At 32.7% G+C, this 15,062-nt stretch overlaps 2 long non-coding RNA genes and 1 other non-coding gene across 3 annotated transcripts; 1 reads left to right on the top strand and 2 right to left on the bottom strand.

Moving 5' to 3' along the window:
• Positions 1-181: 181 nt before the first annotated feature.
• LOC117133860 lies at positions 182-288 on the bottom strand. The gene has a single exon (XR_004457901.1). It is a non-coding gene; the product is annotated as a small nucleolar RNA R71 (small nucleolar RNA).
• A 3,885-nt stretch (positions 289-4,173) lies between these two features.
• On the top strand, positions 4,174-10,575 carry LOC117133424. The gene is made up of 2 exons (XR_004457213.1): positions 4,174-5,652; positions 5,902-10,575. It is a non-coding gene; the product is annotated as an uncharacterized LOC117133424 (long non-coding RNA).
• On the bottom strand, positions 6,666-13,747 carry LOC103849171. Its single transcript, XR_004457214.1, has 2 exons — positions 7,575-13,747; positions 6,666-7,482 (listed from the first exon to the last, which is right to left on the bottom strand). It is a non-coding gene; the product is annotated as an uncharacterized LOC103849171 (long non-coding RNA).
• Positions 13,748-15,062: the final 1,315 nt, after the last annotated feature.

The following is a 15,062-nucleotide window of genomic DNA, read 5'->3' as shown; positions in this document are numbered from 1 at the left end:
CTGCAGTTTTACTCGCGTGAATGGTGTTCCACCAGACTACATCACGTGCATGTTATTCCCATTCTCTCTTGATGGAAAAGCTGCACGGTGGTTGAACTCTCTCCCTACCGGCTCTCTCACTTCATGGGAACAGGTCCGATCAGCGTTCCTCAGCCATTTCTACTCTAAGGCGAGAACAGCTGCATTGAGGAACAAGATCACCTCCTTCAAACAGCTCACTGATGAGCCTTTCTGCGACGCATGGGAGCGCTTCAATGACTATCGCAGAGAATGTCCTCACCATGGATTTGATGATGATTATATCCTGGACATTTTCTATGATGGAGTGGACTGGAAATACCAAGGTGCTCTAAACTCTGCGAGCAATGGAGACTTCATGACTCAAACCACTGCTGGAGCGTTTAAGCTGATTGAGAACATGGCTGCTAGCTCAGCTAATAAGAAAGAGGAGAGTGATTGCTCCAAGAAAGGGAACAGTTCTGACACCCAGAAAATAGATGAGCTGACTGCCAAGGTTGATCAGCTACTGAAAAACAACCAAGGGCACGTCTTCAGCATGGAGCAACCTACGGCCGGGCATATTCAGAACCAGAACCAGCGACAACCGCAGAGCAATCCGCATGCTGTTCCAGCTAACGGGAACAGTCAACCAGATGAGCTGAAGGGTCTGGGTATGATGATGCAACAGCTGTTGCAGGGTCAGCAGGTTCAGGCCAAGGCGTTGAATCAGGTAACCACAGAAATAGACACCAGGATGGGCAACATGTTCACTGAGCTGAATAACAAGTATGACAATCTTGCAATCCATATAAGAAAGATCGATGTTCAGCTTGCTCAAACAGTTGAGAGTGTCAAGAGGCAACAAGAGACGCTTCCTGGAAGAACTGATAAAAATCCTAGGACTGAGCACTGTAATGCAATAGAGCAGCCGTTTGCTGAGACTGCTTCAGGCGCAGAAGAGAGAGCAGAGCAGTCTGCTAGCTCTGGAGTGACTGCTCCTAGCGAACCTGCTGAGACTCCACCATCTTGAGTCTATGTTCCCAAGGTTCCCTATCCAATTCCACCTAGACATCTGATGGATCCCATTAGTGAAGAGCAGCTGATAGGTTTTAACAAGATGGTGAGAAGGCTTCCTAAAGAACTTGCATTCGAAGATGCTCTGCAGATTCGTCCATTGCTCCAGTTCTTTAAAAACTGTAGAGAGACTCAAGAGGAGATCAAGGTCCTCTATACCAAAGCGCTGTCTACACCAGCACTGAAGGTATTACCTAAGGTTGATGATCCTGGAAAGTTTGTTTTCCCATGTTCCATCGCAGGAACAACCTTCAAGGACGCTCTTTGTGACTCTGGTTCTTGTGTGAATCTCATCTCAAAGGCTATTGTAGACGATTTGGGTATTGCTGATGTTGAGCGTTCTCAGCTGACCCTGACCTTTGCAAACTCTTCCAGAGCAGTCCCATATGGAACCATCCGCAGCCTTCATGTTCAAGTAGGGGAATGCATTGTTCCTGCTGAGTTTCAAGTTGTTGAGATGAACAAGGATCATGAGATGCCTTTGATATTTGGAAGGACATTCATGGCTACTGTTGGAGCAACCATCGATATGCCCAACAAGAGAGTCTGCTTCTCCAACATCAACAAGAAAGTTTTCTACAAGGCTGTACCCACCAGATCTTCCTCATCACACGCCTCTCGCATCTCAGTGTTTGATGTAGAAAAGCTGAAGGTTGTTCCAGAGAAGGAGCATGGTGATAAGTGTGAGAGCAGGCTGTTATCTGATGAAGATCCATGCACTGATCTTACTAAAATCAGAGGGAATTCAAGGGTGAAACAGAAAGTCCAGAAGAAAAGGGTCAAGGGAGATCCTACAATGACTTTGATACCTCTCGAGTGTGATGAGAACTCCATTGAGTATGAGGTAAAGTGCAAAAGTACCTCTAAACCGTTCTCTAAAGTCAGAGCTATTCTCACACATGAGCTGAAGGAGAAAGGGAAAGCTGCTGTGAAAGGGTTGTTGAGCAGAGTTTTGAAGCTGAACATGTCTGATTGTGGAGCTTGTTTTGGAACAAGCCCTCCTGCTCAACCCGACTGATCCCAGTCACCAAGTCAAGCTAGAGACTTAAACCAAGCGCTTGGTGGGAGGCAACCCACTGGTGAGTGTCATTAACATTAGGATTTTCTTTTTACTTATTTTTGTTTTTAGTTTGTTGAGTCTCAGGTCACAAATCAGAAAATCCGAGACCCTTGACTGGAGCAAGCAGCTGGCTGCTCTCATTCCAGAGCATCCTTTACCGGAGCAACCGCGTCTTGCTCTGTCAGGCTGCTCCGCGCCAGGTAAGTATCTCGAACAAAAAAAAATGTTTATTCTTGATTTCACCTTCTCTCTGATTTATTTTCACACCAGAGACGTTGTGAAGTAAGTCCGGGGGAGGGTTTTCGTCGTTTACTAACTCGTTTCTTTCTTTTGTTTTTCTTTTGGGTCAATTTGAGTCAGTTTTTATTGAGTCAGTCAAAATTTTGTGGGAATTAGGACCTTATTCTGTGTTGATCACTGACCACCTCGTGCTTTAGTTATCTTATTCAGTGACCTTAGCAGTGGCGAAAGACACACATGTGGATCTGGAACACCCTGATATATCTCACTTGATTCTCCAGAAGTTCTCAGCCGATCAGGTTACACTGGGTAGACTTAACTCCACCTTACTTGAACCTAATCTTAACTGAAATTCTTCTTGTTATGGGCATTAGATCAGGGAAACGAGAACACACTCAGGACTTCTTATCCTTTTTATCCATCTTGCTGATCCTGAGTGGCTAGCTCATCTTTAGCTAGTTCCCACCCTGCACTTTAGCTTTTATTCCACCTTCATGCATTTGTTTTTCAGTGTCATATGTGCAGATATGTGCAAAAAGGTCGGAGAGAAAAGGATCAACGCAGTCTGCTACTCGTTACTGCTACAAAAATTCAGTAAGAAAGGAGAACAAGCAGATTAAGGGAGCAACCGCTCTATAACCAATGAACTGCGCAAGAGCAGGGGTGGAGAACCAGAATGGTCGCGAAATCAGAACCACCAGTGGCACTCAGAACGATCATGTATTACCTCCTTCTTCGTCACATCACCATATCAGTATTCAAAAAAAAAAAAAAAAAAAACGAGATTAATGTGATGGAGAAGGGGAAAAAAGAAAAGAAACATGGAGCCACTGGAAAGGTCGAGCAAGAAGTTGGTACCAAGTATTGAAGAATGTGTAGAGGAAGTGGAAAGTAGAACAATCAGTTGTCTGTTCCGTCATCAGAACAGTCGCACCAGATAGAGCAAAAACGAGTAGAGGTTGTGGACATCAATGGATCTATCCTCTCTTGCCATTTTGTGTGATATCCTGCATCCTCTTCAATGAAATGGTAGCCCCTAAACACTTTTAACTCCACCATTAAATAGCCTGTTCCACACCTAGACCGTCTACCCTGAATGATGCGTGTGATGAGAAGCTCACGCTACTCTTAAATGAATGTAGGGAGTTCTGTCTCGATAGTGTTGCTTTTTCAGGTTTGAGATGAAGAGTATGGAGCCGATTTTTGAACAGCAGTCAGTGGGGTTCCAGTAAGGGTGTGTTGTCCTAGTTTTACTGCTTGTATGGTTCAGAGATTCGTGGTTAAAGTATGGTTGCTGAGAATAGGAGAGTTCCCACACTTTCAAACCTTTCTCCCTGTTCTTGATACTTGACATTGTTTGAGGACAAACAAGGATCTAAGTCTGGGGGAATTGATATATGGTGTTTTATACATCTTGTATATATGCTTTTAAATTGGTTTTCATGTCTTTATCGAGTCTTCCTAATCCTTTTGGAGTCATTACAGGTCTGGAGTTGCATTGGATGGGAGATGGATCAGCTGGAACAAAAGAGGCAGAAAACAATGCAATTTGGTGGTTTTCACGCAGAACAGTCTTGATGACTGTTCCGGATAGCGGAGCAACCCGAGTGATTGTTCCGAGTGAGTGTTCCAGCGGCAGAGATTTTTTAGGAAACTACAATTATTACGGGATTTGCCCTAATTATCCATATTTTCTCTCCTAGCCGCCTGTGGCTTTGATATATCATATTTTCTGTTTCTCTTTATCATTCTACGCTATTCTAGACAGAAGAAAACCATTCGAGACTTTTGTGCTTTTGGATTGTAAAGGGATAAGGCTCCATCTCTCTCACCATAGAGAAGATTATCCTGAACCCTCTTTATATCTCTTTTATTTACATGAAGTCTTATTCAGAATTGATCTCTGTGTTTTCTCTGTTCATGGCTGAGTAGTCAACTTGCTTAGTATAGGGTGTTCGGGTGTTAGATCCGTGAGTTAAACATAGATAAGTGAAACCATTGATTGTCTTCATTCATAACTGTTCTTAATGCTTGCATTAATCTGGCCGCTTAATGTTAGATCCTAGGTTTAACCTGTTCATTAACCGTGTAATAGGTTGCTAGATCTGTTATGAATGAGCCTAGCATCCCTAATCAGCGAAAGTAGATATTAGGGTGTTTGGTGAACCTATCGGACTTGATCTCTATTGCCTGCTGTCGCATCTTGATCCAAACGAGAGTTTAGGTATCAAGATCGATCAGCATAGGGGGCAGTTCCACGACAGTGGGCTGTTCTACTTGAGTGATCCGAGTTCTAGACTTGCTCTTAATTAAACTTGAATAATTATTTGTCTCACACTTGCTTAACACCCGACTAAACCACCCTAAGCTAGCATTTTAATCATCTGAAATCTTTAATTAATCTTTTTACTTGCTTGTTACGAAATCAACTTTAAAACCCCCATATTGTTTTAGCTTGATATTGATCCCATAAAGATAAAGTGTAATAGTTGGTCTCTGTGGATTCGATCCTAAAGTGCTACATCGACATACCATTCGATTGTGGTAGTGTGCACATTAGGTTATTTGGTCTGCGTATACACGTAATATCAACCATGCATACAACATAGTCAAAATGTAGGAATCTTAGCATTCCGGTGTTTGTTCAAACGTTCTCCATACCACATCATTGCACCACAATGTGTACATGTGTATATTGGATCACCTTCATCAGTATATTCTGAATTTAAAACATCAGCAAGCACATTAGGCACATACTGATAAAAACAAACACTTAATAAAAATTAGTTAAAAAAGACAATACCATCTTTGTTTTGTCCTTTTTAGCTGCTGTAGATTTTTCTGTATTAATTAAATAATATTCAAAAGATGGAAGATCAACATCAGTTTCGTTCTCTGAATCAGTAGTATCTAGAGAGCTACAGTCGAATTCTAGTTCACAAGCGTCATTTATATTTACTGAAAACCAAACGAAAAAAGCTTAGATATAAATATTAGCATAGAAATGAATGATTACAAATAAGAAGAAGAAAATCAGACAAGAGACCTCCAAATTCAGTATCTGGAAAAATTGTTGATGTTGGTGATTCTTGATTTTCAGTACCCAAAGACAAGTCAATATTTGTAATATCTTTCAAAACATCTGATATCCTCTTTCTTTGTCTCTTATCAGAAAATTTCCTAAATGAGTTCTCATTTCTCTTTTTCTGGATTGATGCTAAAGGCATGAAAAACATGGAAGTCAGGGTTATTTCCAAGGTCGAAATGAAATAAAGCAGGTAATAGTTTTTACTTATATTTTGGATCTGAAACGATCTTGCTGCTTTGATGTAGTTGAAAGTTGTTCTGAACCAACATCTCGGGCTTGATCAATATATAAAAAAATATTTTGATGTTAGGAATAGAATACAGAGCAAAAAAAAAGCTTAAAGTCTATAAGCATTCAGCAAACCATGAACATTACATTTGTTATTTCGTTTTCTCTGTTCAAATGATAGAGGAATTGATGTAGGCATCTGTGGCTGCAGGTCTTGAGCTATACAAAAGAGAATAACATAAAGGTGTTATCTACATGAAGGCAAAACCATTAACCATACAAAGTAACATGTAATTGATTATGACTTACATTTTGAGGATGTCAAACAACTGCTCTGTTTTGGCGTGGTCAGGATTTGGTCAGTAGGTGTATCAATTCCTAAAAGGAATGATACACAAAATAGTTGCATGTTATAACATGTAGCAAACTCCTATATTTAAAAGCAGTAAAATCGAGTTAGATGCTACACTTACCAAGTTGCAATCTCCTTATATTTCTTGGTGTTTGGGGTGATGGCATGCTGACTTGATGATATAACGAATATGTATTACATGGAACAATCCGGTTTTCAATACCCTCAAACAGTCTGTAATATACTGATCGCAATGGAATGTCTGGATTTTTGATGTAATTAGAGCAAAACTGAATTGCATTGCTGAATGTTTTCTTAGACTTTATGGTCTCAGGAGTGATATTGCTACCAGTTCGATCTCCGTTATGATCATATGTTTTTTGCTTCTTCATAATTCGACTTCTTAATACTGTAACTGGTTCACGCTGAGATGTATTTGCTGAATATGTAGGAGGAAGGAGTCGGTTAAAGTCGTTTATGTTTTGGTTAAAAAATCACAATTTTGATTTTTAATAACCTAAGAATTAGGATTCTAGTTATTTTGAATAATGTAAATATAGGAAGTAAATATATCAGCTAATATTCTGGAATCCAGATTTTATATAATTGATATATCTTTCATAGAATTTTTTTTTATAAAACGTTTAGGGTTGTTGTACATCTAAGAATTAATTTTTTTTTTTTAATTTTTAGATTCAAAATTTGTTGTGGTAGATCATACTTAACAAATAAACATGTTTATGTTTTTATAAACAGGCCAACATCACAAAAGGACCAAGGAATTTTGACCAACCAGATTTTCTTGTATCATAAGATTGCATTGGACCATACGGTATGTCTTTTTATCATACTATATATAGATATTAGACACTGCTAGGACTGAATGGGAAACTGTTTTGTTAAAGTGATAGTGAAACTTGATGTAAGTGTCAAGAAAATAATAGAGTCCATGTATTTTAAATCAATATATTGTGTTTAACTTAATCAATAAATACGAAAATACAATTTATAAATCATTTATTCTTTGAGAAAGTATAAATATTTTCAACCGATCACATCTTATTCAAATAATCCAAATAAGTAAAACTAAAAAATAGAAAAACGCATTATTCATTGAGAAAGTATAAATATGGTTCAAATAATCCATATTATTCAAATCATCCAAATAAATAGAACATCAAATAGAAAAACACATTATTGTTTCTGAAAATAAAAGAAAGCTTAAACCAAGAGACAAAAATAGAAAAACAACTTAAAAATAAAAGCAAATTGAAATCTGCAGAGTTACTCTTCCTTCTTCTTTTCCACTTTGATGGCGCTGCATAACTTTTTTGATGTCGAACTTATGTATGGGAGATCAGCATCTTCCTCTTTGCGTTTTGGGAAAGGTGTTTTGCATTCTTCTGATTCATTCTGACTGGTACCTTCCAACATGAGCACCTAATATACAGAATTACATAATCATCAAATTTATAATCTAAGATAAAATCAGAAACATACAAATGTATGTATAATAGTGGTAACAAACTCACACTTCTAGAGGACATGGAAGAAGATGATGTGCCATCATTGAGATTGGCTCGGACTGGGATTCTTTTTCTAAAAATTTATCTCCAGACCAGACCTCGAGAATTTTGAATGTGTATGCCCCATTTGTCACATTGTCAGATCCTACAAAAATGCCAAAACAAAAATACTTCCCAACTATCTCTTTGATAGGTTATGGTAGGAGCTCTGGATCTTCAATCTGTGATGAGTTTTAAGTAAATCAGGTTTACGCATATTGAAAACACATATTTTCATTTCTACAACCGAAAATTACCTCATCATAGGTGCCATCCCACAGATCAACAGCATCATGTCCAACAATGGTATTAGCAACAGTGTTAAGCAACATCAAGTTACATGTTTATGTGTCATTTCTCACAATCAAATGAAGCTTGAATCTATTAGAGTATAGGGAAATATATTAGAGTGGTCCTAAAATTTTAAGAAAAATGAAATAAGGAATTGAAATAAGAAAGTAAGTTCTTACACATGTATCACTTCAGTGATATTAAATTGACATTTACCACAACGCCAAAATTGTTTCTCATCATAGTTTGACTTTGAAGGAATAATCTTACCAATTTTGGTAGCACGATATTTGCAAGTTGTATGTCCAAAATAGAACCATGCCAATCAGTGTTAACAGATTCAATTGAACAAATGATTTTGCAGTTAAATTCCTGCAATCATTTATTCACACATTTAGATATAATTATTTCTAATCATGTTATATTTAGAAACGAAAATACTAATTGAAAACTTTACTAATACAATATCTACTTTATGATATTACCTGATCTGCAACAAAGAGTTCAAAAATCATCTTGATATCCAAGTCGTTCCAATCATCTTCTTGTAAAACAACCTCTCTTTTACCATTTTGTTTCTCAATAAAAGCAAGAGGGAGTTCGTCTTCCATCAGCCTATACGTAAATTTCATATATACAATATATATGTAGACAATATAAATATAAAAGTAACTATTAATATAATCAAAGACTTGTTTAGATAATCAAAACACTTACTTTTCCATGAACTGGAATGCCTCTTCCATCGTTGGATCAAGATAAACAATGGATGCATCAAATGCATTTGTTATTTGGACCTCACCTATATAAATTTAGATAGAATTGAGCACATAAAGATTTTCAATATAAGTTTGGATATAGTCTGAATAGGCGTTTATAAAAGTACCTCTGTAGAAACCAATTTTGGCGAACATGATCAAACAGACCAGTGGTTGTAAACGTTCAACATAAACCTCCAATTGCTAAGCATATTTCCTCCACAAACAACATGCAAGTTCCTTACCACTAAAGTAGACAAAGCTATTAGTAAAAGTAAATTAAAATATTGTGTGTTCAAAGACAAAAACAATTAAAACAAAACTTACCTTGAGTCAACCAAACGAAATTGAACTACCTTCCGGTCATGTAATTTCACTTGCACGGTTTTAACTGGTTCAAGGCTTACGATTTTTCCCATCACATCTTTAAGAAAAAAAAACCATTAGTATACAGATTGACATTCAAAACTACAACATAGTTTTCAGAAACATGGGCATATAGGTATTACCAATAAGGAAGTGGGGCTTTAAGCTCCCATTGATGATGTCTTCGAAGCTGGCAAGAGATAAAAAGATGCTATCTTGAATTAGATCGGAATTTGTTATAACAGTTTCATCATCGATCGTCATCTTGTATGGATGACTCGTTGGCCGATATTGGCCTGATGCTTGTGAGAGAGAAAACAAAGTTAGAAAATGCCATTTCCCTAGAGGAAGTTTACGTTGAACACTTTTCATTTGGTTTCTTTTGCACATAGCATGAATCCTTTCACCCTACAAAATAAGCACAAGATAATGTGATTTAGTGATAGACAGAAATGATGATGCGACTTGAAATTTACATGTTCATCAGTTAGAACCACTGAAGAGTCTATCCACCGAATGAAGTGTTTAGTTGCCAGGAATGTAGCAATTTGAGTTGTGATCGCCATTTTGTCTTGTATGGCTTCAAGTCTTTGACACGGTTGACGTTCGCATTGATCATCATTTTTTTTTGCTTTGGGTTTGATTGCAATGTGAATGTGAATGGTATTCTTTAAAGTAGAATGAAGTATATATATAGATAAGTAGGTGAGATATGGATGATAAGTAATTTTTAATTAGTAATTATAAAACTTGGTTAGCAAGTCGTGTGTAGATAAGGAATACGATAAATGTATCGAATATTTTCAAAAGATTTTCGTGTTTAATTTTTTGATTTTGTAGGTAAGTGAGATATGGTTTGATCGATTTAGTTAATTGTTTTGTAATCAAGCAAATATATGAAATCGTGATTAGCAAGTATTGAGATATTTATTAAGTTTTATATGTAAGCTTTAATGTAGGAGATAACTATTGCCAATAAAATCAGTAGAATATTTGATTTGGAAATCACGCAACAGTCTATAAATTCGTGATTATTAAGGATTTTGGCATATTATGTAAAGTAATTAAGATATTTCAAGATTTATGGAATAGTTAGTTGATAGGTAATAACAGTTTTAAATCTTGATATTATCAGATGTGTTTAAATCAAAGATCTTATTATATAAAGCTTGGTTTTTCAAAGTTGCTAATTAACATGATCACGACATGTGTCAATAATTTTTTAAGATTGCGACATGTTTCAAATATATGATCTCTTTTCTTAGGATTAAAAGAGATTTAGAAAATAAAAGTTATTATTACAAAAATATCTGTTTTACAATTCTTTTTAAGACTTTGGAAAAGAGCAATTACTATTACATAGTTTTTTACAATTATATATTGTTAAAATTATTGGATAGTAATTTTTATTTTTTTAAATCCTAAAAAGTAAATAATTGTTAAAAGTTATTTGAAAATATTTTTTTTGTTAAAAAATATATAATTTTCGTTTTTAAAGATAATAAAGAAAGAAAATTGTAAGAGAAAAATATTAACTAAAAAATCTATTTTTTTTATAAAATCCTACAAATACAAGATATTATTTAATAAAAATCAAAAAGTAAAACTAACTATAAAATCAGTAATATTTCCTTTTTAAAAGCCTAAACAAAAGAAAATTGTAAAAGTATTACTATTATATTGCTATTACATAGTCTTTTACAATTATATATTGTTAAAATTATTGGATAGTAATATGTTATTTTTTTTAATCCTAAAAAAGTAAATAATTATAAAAATTTATTTGAAAGTAATTTTTTTTCGTTTTAAAAAAACTAAATTTCGTTTTTAAAGATAATAAAGAAATAAAATTGTAAAAGAAGAATATTAACTTAAACAAATCTAGAAAAAAAACTAATTATAAAATACTACAAGTACAAGAAATTATTTAACAAAAATCATAAAGTAAAACTAACTATAAAATAAGTAATATTTATTTTTTAAAAGCCTAAACAAAAGAAAATTCTAAAAGTATTACTATTAGTTTACTATAAATAACAAACTTTCCTTTTTATAGATAATTGTATGTTAATAATTTATAAACCGAAAAATAGCTACAAATATTTCACAACTATATTTAGGTTTTAGCTTCCACATATTATTTTCAAAAAACAAAATATTATTTACGAAAAAATATTACCTACAAATTTTCTTTTAATTTCTTGATACAACTCAAATTTTCTTATAATCTTGTTACATTTTATGATGCTAACGCAATTTTTTTTTCAATTATGATGTGTTACCGTATATGAGTATGTGTGAATATGAAAAATATGAAAATATGTGTTTGTACGTATAAGACAAAATATAAAATTCGTTAAACAGGAAATTTAATTAAAAATAAATTAATTTATAAAATATTTAAACAAAAAGGAATTATAATCCTACCAATACAAGAAAACTTTTAGTGAAAAATATTAAATAAAATAATTATAAAATAAGTAAGTTTCCTTTTTAAAAGTCTAAATAAAATAAAATTGTACAAGCAATATTCAATTTCTAATAAATAACTAACTTTCCTTTTTCATAGGTAATTTTGTGTTTAAGAAATTATAAACCGAAATAACTTGAAATATTTTTCACTCGATATGATTGTTACATGTGCCAATAAAAAAAATTATATTGTTAATGTGTCAATAAAAACAAGCCATTATGTGAAACTAACTTTTGTTTCCTAGAATCCTAAATAAAATAGATTTGGAAAATAATTTTTTCCTTTTTTAATCTTGACCAAATAAGATTTTTTTTTTTTAAATCCATACAAAAGATAATTGTAAAAATCCTTAAAACATGTGTGATATTGAAAAAACGAATTTTGAAAATAGAAACTTCTAAAAATAGCTAATATTAACTGGAAACAATTATTTGATATTAATTTTATTTTTCTAAATCCTAAACAAAATTAGATTTCAAAATATTATTTAATATTAATTTCCTTTTTTAAAACCCTAAAACAATTTAAGAGAATATTTGATATATTTTTAAAAAATCACAAACAAAAGAGATTTTATCATATGTTTAAGTTCTAACCAAAATAAAATTGTAAAAACTTATTTGGTAATGTTTTTAAGAGATAATTTGATGATGACCATTATACTGAAAATTACTCCATTTGTTTAAAATTAGTTTAGATTCGAATTGTGCAAATAGTATTTTTTTAACCTTATTTAATAGTAACTAGAAATAATTATTTGATAACAATTTACTTTTTCTAATATTTAAAAGAGAAGATAATTGTAAAAGGTTATATGATACTAATTTCTATTTCTTAAAATCCTAGAAAAGTATAAAAGAGTATTTGGTATATATATATTGATTGTAAATGAAAAATGGGCCCTTTAAAAAAACAAAAATAAAATTTAAAATTATTTAATAATAAATGAAAAAAGAATTCGATGACAAGTATGATGTTAAAACTATTTAATTAACAAAAATGAAAAATTAGGCTGTCATCATGATTCTATTTATATGTGTTTTATCATACGAAAATCATACACATGTGTGATATATATTTTCATGTGTGGTCATAAGAAATAGATTATATTTATTATTGTCATCGAAGTGATTTTTATATGCATTTTGTCAAAAAAAATCAAGTTTCATCGCCATCTTATTACATTTTTTGTCTTTACTATGTAATATTTTTTACTTCATTTTTAATTAAAATGTTGTTATAGAAATATATCATTTAGAAATAATAAATTAAGAAAATTATTAAGCATCGGATAAATTTAATAAAATATTAAATTATTACATAAGAAAGTGTATGATGTTGTCAATGACTCGATTGACCTTATTTAACTTTCAATTTTTTTCATTATAATTCTTAATTCGGGTTGGGTTGGGTTTAAATTAATATGTATGAGTGTTTTTTCTAGCACTAAGTAGAAATTTGATAAAAATTCACCTATGCACATGATTATAAAATATTAATATTAACTGGGATTTATGTATAAAAACGAGTTTTTAATTATAAAATAAGTCTCACACAATATATGCAAAAACAATCCTAAAAATATAATAAAATTATTTATTACTTTTATTTATTTATTAAACTAAAACATCAAACAAAACCCGTTGCAACGCATGGGCTCATATCTAGTTTTATATAAATATGGAGTAACGTTATTCTATAATATCAACATTTAAAGAAATAGGCAAACCGAATAGTTTTAATTGGAAGTGAATAGAGCAAAAAATCGAATAGTTTTAATTGGTATAAAATTATTGACATATATTACTTTTGGTTTTTATGTTATTCATTTGTGAATTTAGTAGTGGATTATACAAACTCTTGTTTCAAATTCGTTTTAAGGCATTTAATGTGTATATTAAGTTTTGGTTAGAAAGTGGAGATGGTTAGAAATGCTTAGATGGTTAGAAATGGTTAGAAATAAAATAGTAATAGGTCCACTTATATGTAAATAAAAGCAAATAGAAACCCAGTAAAATGTTGTAAAAAACGGAATAGGCTTTGCAAAAATGAGGCATGTGAAAATTAGTTGAAATAAAACAAGTGGCATTTGATTGTAAATAATGTGAAGAATTAAGGGTAATTTCCCATTTGTACTTCACTTTTAATATATTAGATGTTGGTAAGTGGTATAGGAAGAGGATAAGAAATTAAACACGAAAGCGGAAACAGTTAGGGTTTATAATTCATAACTTTACATTTTTTTAACTATAAAAATTATTTCCTTATAATCGGTTGAGATGTTTTTAATAAAAATCTTTAATAAACATCTTTCAAATAAACAATCATCAAGTTGTGCTATTTATCTAAATGCAGATTTTACGATTCAACAATTGGTTTTTTCTGTTGGAAATTAGGAAGAAACGTCAAGAAAATCTACAATGACATTACCTCAAAAAAGATATATAACAATCAAACTATAGTCGATCCCACTACAATCTTACATCCACCTCAAAGCAACGTCATCAATATAATGCAGTCGATCATGGATCGTCTTGATCGTCAAGACACAGTATCAAAAGCCACTAACAAGCGGCTTGAGGCACTAACCATCACCTACATATTATTGTTGCTTCCTCAATAAATGTAGAAGCGACTCAACAGTAGTCCAAGAGGAGCCTTGTTTCTAGGTCCTGAAACATGTCCAGTAGGTCATGGAAAATCTCAATGAACATGCATTAACTTGGCGGCTAGCATGTCGAGCTGCGACCAGTATCGGCAGATGTGGCGAGATTACCCAGAGGCAGCAAAATTAGGTTAATTAGATAAATAACTAGGTTAATTAATAAACTGGTTTAATGTTTAAACCAGATTCTTATTTGTAAACCAATATCAATTTATAAACCAATTTATTATTATAAGTTTTCTGGTTTATAATATTTTTAATAATTGAATAAAATATAAACATAAATAGTTTATTAAATATTTTAATCATTTTGTTTTATTATTTTTGATAGTTTTAATAAATTTATTTAAATTAACCACAGATTTATTGTATCTAAATCTTGGTTATATATAGCACGATAAATCAAAGGAAAACTTATTGTGGAAGTCCCTTTGGTCCAGTAGTTTGACCAAATGTTCATTAATGCTTTTACACCAAGAAGTTTAGGTTTCAATTCCCGGAGCAAGCGGAATTATGCGAATTAAGAGAGAAAAAGGCTTACAAGAGATTTGCAGCATGACGCAAGGAGTACCGTCAAGTGTGGATCCCATAAGGCGGTTTAGGTGATGTAGTCAGGTGTGGATCCTCATATGGCAGGTAGAATTGTCGGCCGTAGAGTTGTCTGTAATATTTCTCATAGTTGTAATAGTATAATTATCCAGCAATAAAAAAAATCAAAGGAAAAGTTTTGGCTACTTTATCCACAAAATGGTCGTGGAAAAGTTGCGGCTAAATAGCCATTGTTTTTGCCGCCCAGGAAACTATAGCTATGTTATAATATAGATGATTATCCAAAAGACACATGTCTCACTTCAACACCATCTTGTCATAAGCATGTGTCTTTTGTCTTTAGAGAAGAGATG

This window comes from Brassica rapa, chromosome A04, assembly GCF_000309985.2.
Source record: "Brassica rapa cultivar Chiifu-401-42 chromosome A04, CAAS_Brap_v3.01, whole genome shotgun sequence".
Classification (NCBI taxonomy): Eukaryota; Viridiplantae; Streptophyta; class Magnoliopsida; order Brassicales; family Brassicaceae; genus Brassica; species Brassica rapa.
Note: the sequence above shows the minus strand (reverse complement) of the source record. Positions and strands in the feature narration are given on the sequence as shown.